The 6,536-nt window shown below is 40.2% G+C and overlaps 1 pseudogene; it reads right to left on the bottom strand.

The window, feature by feature from the left end:
* Positions 1 to 3,584: 3,584 nt before the first annotated feature.
* LOC113875615 lies at positions 3,585 to 5,102 on the bottom strand (annotated as a pseudogene).
* Between the last annotated feature and the right edge of the window lie 1,434 nt (positions 5,103 to 6,536).

Raw genomic sequence — 6,536 nt, 5'->3', positions numbered from 1 at the left:
AGTGTCCAATCTCTGAAGGGTTCGGTTCAGTTCAGTCGCTTAGTCTTGTCCGACTCTTTCCGGCCCCATGAACCACAACATGCCAAGCCTCCCTGTCCATCACCAACTCCCAGAGTCCACCCAAACCCATGTCCATTGAGTCGGTGATGCCTTCCAACCATCTCATCCTCTGTCGTCCCCTTCTCCTCCTGCCCTCAATCTTTCCCACCATCAGGGTCTTTTCAAATGAGTCAGCTCTCCGCATCAGGTGGCCAAATTATTGGAGTTTCAGCTTCAACATCAGTCCATTCAATGAACATCCAGGACTGATCTCCTTTAGAATGGACTGGTTGGATCTCCTTGCAGTCCAAGGGACTCTCAAGAGTCTTCTCCAACACCACAGTTCAAAAGTATTAATTCTTCGGCTCTCAGCTTTCTTAATAGTCCAACTCTCACATCCGTACATGACTACTAGAAAAACTATAGCCTTGACTAGATGGACCTTTGTTGGCAAAGTAATGTCTCTGTTTCTTAATATTCTTTCCAGGTTGGTCATAACTTTCCTTCCAAGGAGCAAGTGTCTTTTAATTTCATGGCTGCAATCACCATCCGCAGTAATTTTGGAGCCCAGAAAAATAAAGTCTGACACTGTTTTCCACTGTTTCCCCATCTATTTCCCATGAAGTGATGGGACCGGATGCCATGATCTTAGTTTTCTGAATGTTGAGCTTTAAGCCAACTTTTTCACTCTCGTCTTTCACTTTCATCAAGAGGTTGTTTAGTTCTTCCTCACTTTCTGCCATAAGGGTGGTGTCACCTGCATATCTGATGTTATTGATATTTCTCCCAGCAATCTTGAGTCCAGCTTGTGCTTCTTCCAGCCCAGCGTTTCTCATGATGTACTCTGCATAGAAGTTAAATAAGCAGGGTGACAATATACAGCCTTGACGTACTCCTTTTCCTATTTGGAACCAGTCTGTTGTTCCATGTCCAGTTCTAACTGTTGATTCCTGAACTGCATACAGGTTTCTCAAGAGGCAGATCAGGTGGTCTAGTATTCCCATCTCTTTCAGAATTTTCCACAGTTTATTGTGATCCACACAAAGGCTTTGGCAGAGTCAATAAAGCAGAAATAGATGTTTTACTCTAACTCTCTTGCTTTTTCCATGATCCAGCAGATGTTGGCTATTTGATATCTGGTTCCTCTGCCTTTTCTAAAACCAGCTTGAACATCTGGAAGTTCACAGTTCACATATTGCTGAAGCCTGGCTTGGAGAATTTTGAGCATTACTTTACTAGCGTGTGAGACGAGTGCAATTGTGCGGTAGTTTGAGCATTCTTTGGCATTGCCTTTCTTTGGGGTTGGAATGAAAACTGACCTTTTCCAGTCCTGTGGTCACTGCTGAGTTTTCCAAATTTGCTGACATATTGAATGCACCACTTTCACAGCATCATCTTTCAGGATTTGGAATAGCTCAACTGGAAATCCATCACCTCCTCTAGGTTTGTTCATAGGAATGCTTCCTAAGGCCCACCTGACTTCACATTCCAGGATATCCAGCCCTAGGTGAGTGTGAGTGATCACACCTTCGTGATTATCTGTGTCGTGAAGATCTTTTTTGTACAGTTCTTCTGTGTATTCTTGCCCCGTCTTCTTAGTATCTTCTGCTTCTGTTAGGTCCATACCATTTCTGTCCTTTATTGTGCCCATCTTTTCATGAAATGTTCCCTTGGTACCTCTAATTTTCTTGAAGAGATCTCTAGTCTTTCCCATTCTATTGTTTTTCTCTATTTCTTTTCACTGATCACTGAAGAAGTCTTTCTTTTTTTTTTTTTAATTTTATTTAATTTAACTTTACAATATTGTATTGGTTTTGCCATATATTAAAATGAATCTGCCACAGGTATACATATGTTCCCTATCCTGAATCCTCCTCCCTCCTCCCTCCCCATACCATCCCTCTGGGTCGTCCCAGTGCACCAGCCCCAATATACACAATGGAGTATTACTCAGCCATTAAAAAGAATACATTTGAATCAGTTCTAATGAGGTGGATGAAACTGAAGCCTATTATACAGAGTGAAGTAAACCAGAAAGAAAAAACACCAATACAGTATACTAACGCATATATATGGAATTTAGAAAGATGGTAACAATAACCCTGAAGAAGTCTTTCTTATCTCTCCTTGCTCTCTTTGGAACTCTGCATTCAGATGCTTATATCTTTCCTTTTCTCCTTTGCTTTTCGCTTCTCTTCTTTTCACAGCTATTTGTAAGGCCTTCCCAGACAGCCATTTTGCTTTTTTGCATTTCTTCTTCTTGGATATGGTCTTGATTCCTGCCTCCTGTACAATGTCACAAACCTCCGTCCATAGTTCATCAGGCACTCTGTCTGTCAGATCCAGTCCCTTAAATCTATTTCTCACTTCCACTGTATAATCATAAGGGATTTGATTTAGGTCATACCTAAGTGGTCTAGTGGTCTTCCCTACTTTCTTCAATTTCACTCTGAATTTGGCAATAAGGAGTCCATGATCTGATCCATAGTCCACTCCCGGTCTTGTTTTTGCTGACTGTATAGAGCTTCTCCATCTTTAGCTGCAAATGATATAACCAGTCCAATTTCGGTGTTAACCATCTGGTGATGTCCATGTGTAGACTCTTCTCTTGGGTTGTTGGAAGAGGGTGTTTGCTATGACCAATGTGTTCTCTTGGCAGAACTCTGTTAGCCTTTGCCCTGCTTCAGTCTGTACTTCAAGGCCAAATTTGCCTGTTACTCCAGTTGTTTCTTGACTTCCTACTTTTGCATTCCAGAAGGATTCAGATATAGAGAAAAGATAAATGTTTCAATTTGTGTATAAAATATAATTTCCCCAAATTGCTGTCATAATTATTTTCAGGGGAAGGTTTTTTTTTTTTTTTTTTCCCTTACACCTGGAAAACACATATTCTAACTAGACATTTTTCAGATACAAACCATGGAAGTTGTAAGCATATTCATCAGTCCTTATGTTAACCTTTGTAAAGTCATCAGGTTTTCCATTAGAATCCTTACCCAGTTCAGAAAGTGATATTTATCCGAAAGTCCTTTCTGTACATCTTCTTGAAGAGCAAGTATTTTTGCAAAACTTGATTAGTGCTATGACAATATTTTGAGATAGTAATTAGGGTTATGCCTGATAACATTTTCCCCAAACATATCAGAATTTTAGGAGCGCCGTATGGTTTCTACAATATCTATATTAGTAACATTTACCATACAATATAACCTGAGACTTATTACTCACTTGACAATACTTCCCATGTCATTCTATATAGAAAATGAGCCTAATTAGTGTAATATCTGTCTTTGGGGTGTTTGAGGGGCCCTCTGAAGCATCCCAAAGTTAGCTAGAAATCAAGTTCTCCATTACAATGACTTAGGAAGTTTTGTCACAAATATCAAAAAGGTTTAGAATACTCAGTCAGATAGGATTATAGGTCATTGTGAAACAATAGCTTTTCATATAGCTAACGTAACAAAAAAGATTTCAGAACAGATCACTTAAGAGATAAAGAAATTTAAATCTGTTGTCAAAGGCAGTTCACCATCTGAAGAAAAGGTGTCATCTTAACAGACAGAAAAGCTAAATTCAAGTTTTGCAACAGACAGAAAAGCAAAATTCAAAGCTAAATAAGTTTTACTTTATTTAAAAGGCAAACTTAATTAAATTTATTTTACACTTATTTTAAACCATATACAAAACTCACTTCTCATAGTTCACTTTTCACAAATCTTATCACTTTCTGTACCCATTACTTTGTTCTTCCATCCTAAAAAGCCACCTGTAAGTCAGGCTTACTTCCTTTTCCGTTCACAAAATGCAATTCCATTCCTCATACCTTCTTTACTGAAAACACACTTTGTATTTTCCTTAAGCAACCAAGAATTGACTTTTTTTGGGGGGGGGGCAAGTTGGTCCATTTTTAATACTGAGTCAAAATAAGCTGTTTTTGGCCTCCCAAAGTGCCTGTCCCTTTTTATTGAGGTTAACATATTTCAGAATTTTAAGTAAACAGTGACTGGGTAAAGTTTCCCCAGGTCCATCCTCCAGGAACTGCTGTCATTATCGGCAATGCCATCCAGTCTTCAAGGGGGATATCAGCCTGGATCTGCTCTGTAATTATTGCAGAGCTTCAATTTGCTTTATCCGTGTCAACAGTTCCCCTCTCTCATGTATATTTACTAGATCAGTGCATCCACCTATGCACTCTTTACCAACGAAGACCCGAGGTACCGTTCTGGCTCCTGTGAGCTGTTGCAAGTAATCTTGTATCTCATTGGTGTCACTGTTGGCTGTGATACTGACAAATTCCAAAAGCCCTTGTTTGAAGGGCAGTTGATTGAGGAGCTCTGGAGTCCTTTTGCAGTAGGGGCAGGTGGGCTTGATGAACACGACCACCTTCCCAGACTGGATCTTGCTGTTCACGAATGTTTGAGCCATGCTGCCTCCCCTGGGAGGACACCTTGACAGCGAAGAACTTTTATATTAGCATTTTATAGATTGGTGAGCATAAATATCAGTGATAATTTCTAAAAATTTGCTTTCTTAGAACATTTTAGGATGGCACAAAACAAAATGAGGGCAAAATGAAGACTGTAGCCCGGGAGGCAGCATCTCAGCTCTAAGAGACTGCTTCAAAACGGCAGTGTGGAAGGTCAATATATAAGGTTTTGGTGAATAGGAAGTTCAATACCATGAAGCACTTATTTTACAAAAGGTTTTTTGTTGGTCATGAGGATATGATGTCACCATAAAGGGATTTAGTGCTTCTCTAGATAGGAGGAGATGCAATAATTGAGACCATAAAATCTGTTCCTAAAAACATTAAAAAAAAAAAAAAAATCCAACTGTCTAAAGACCCATCTCACTGGATGCCCTGGAGCGTGGAGTTCCTCACTCCACAGCTGTTGAAGGGCAACAGCTATAGGAGCATGGGGTTCACTCTCTGTAGAGGCAGACGGCAAACGCCTTTGTTGTTCAGTCACTGGCAGTGCTCTTGGTCAATGCCACTTTGTAGTTGACAGGCGTTTGCTATGACCAGTGTGTTCTCTTAACAAAATCGTTAGCTTTGCCCTGCTTCATTCAGTGCTCCAAGGCCAAACTTGCCTGTTACTCCAGGTATCTCTTGACTTCCTACTTTTGCATTCCAGTCCCCTATGATGAAAAGGACATCCTTTTTTGGTATTAGTTCTATGAAATCTGTAGTTCTTCATAGAACTGTTCAACTTCAGCTTCTTTGGCATTAGTGGCTGGGGCGTAGACTTGGATTACTGTGATATTGAATGGTTTGCCTTGAAAATGAACAGAGATCATTCTGTAGTTTTTGAGATTGCATCCAAGTACTGCATTTTGGACTCTTTTGTTGACTATGATAGCCACTCCATTTCTTCTAAGGGATTTTTGCCAATAGTAGTAAATATAATAGTCAACTGAATTAAATTCACCCATTCTGGTCCATTTTAGGTCACTGATTCCTAGACAGTTGATGTTCACTCTTGCCATCTCCTGTTTGATCACTTCCAATTTTCATGCAAAGATGGGCTCGATAAAGGACAGAAATGGTATGGACCTAACAGAAGCAGAATATATTAAGAAGAGATGGCAAGAATACACAGAAGAACTGTACAAAAAAGATCTTCACGACCCAGAAAATCATGATGGTGTGATCACTGACCTAGAGCCAGACATCCTGGAATGTGAAGTCAAGTGGGCCTTAGAAAGCATCACTACGAACAAAGCTAGTGGAGGTGATGGAATTCCAGTTGAGCTATTTAAAATCCTGAAAGATGATGCTGTGAAAGTGCTGCACTCAATATGCCAGCAAATTTGGAAAACTCAGCAGTGGCCACAGGACTGGAAAAGGTCAGTTTTCATTCCAACCCCAAAGAAAGGCAATGCCAAAGAATGCTCAGACTATCGCACACTTGCACTCATCTCACACTCTAGTAAAGTAATGCTCAAAATTCTCCAAGCCAGGCTTCAGCAATATGTGAACCGTGAACTTCCTGATGTTCAAGCTGGTTTTAGAAAGGGCAGAGGAACCAGAGATCAAATTGCCAACATCCGCTGGATCATGGAAAAGGCAAGAGAGCTCCAGAAAAGCATCTATTTCTGCTTTATTGACTCTGCCAAAGCCTTTGACTGTGTGGATCACAATAAACTGTGGAAAACTCTGAAAGAGATGGGAATACCAGACCACCTGATCTGCCTCTTGAGAAATTTGTATGCAGGTCAGGAAGCAACAGTTAGAACTGGATATGGAACAACAGACTGGTGCCAAATAGGAAAAGGAGTACGTCAAGGCTGTATATTTTCACCCTGTTTATTTAACTTATATGCAGAGTACATCATGAGAAATGCTGGACTGGAAGAAACACAAGCTGGAATCAAGATTGCCAGGAGAAATATCAATAACCTCAGATATGCAGATGACACCACCCTTATGGCATAAAGTGAAGAGGAACTAAAAAGGCTCTTGATGAAAGTGAAAGTGGAGAGCGAAAAAGTTGGCT

Source organism: Bos indicus x Bos taurus, chromosome 18 (assembly GCF_003369695.1).
Source record: "Bos indicus x Bos taurus breed Angus x Brahman F1 hybrid chromosome 18, Bos_hybrid_MaternalHap_v2.0, whole genome shotgun sequence".
In the NCBI taxonomy this organism is placed as follows: domain Eukaryota; kingdom Metazoa; phylum Chordata; class Mammalia; order Artiodactyla; family Bovidae; genus Bos; species Bos indicus x Bos taurus.
The sequence above is the reverse complement of the archived record's forward strand: the minus strand, read 5'-3'. Positions and strand labels throughout refer to the sequence as shown.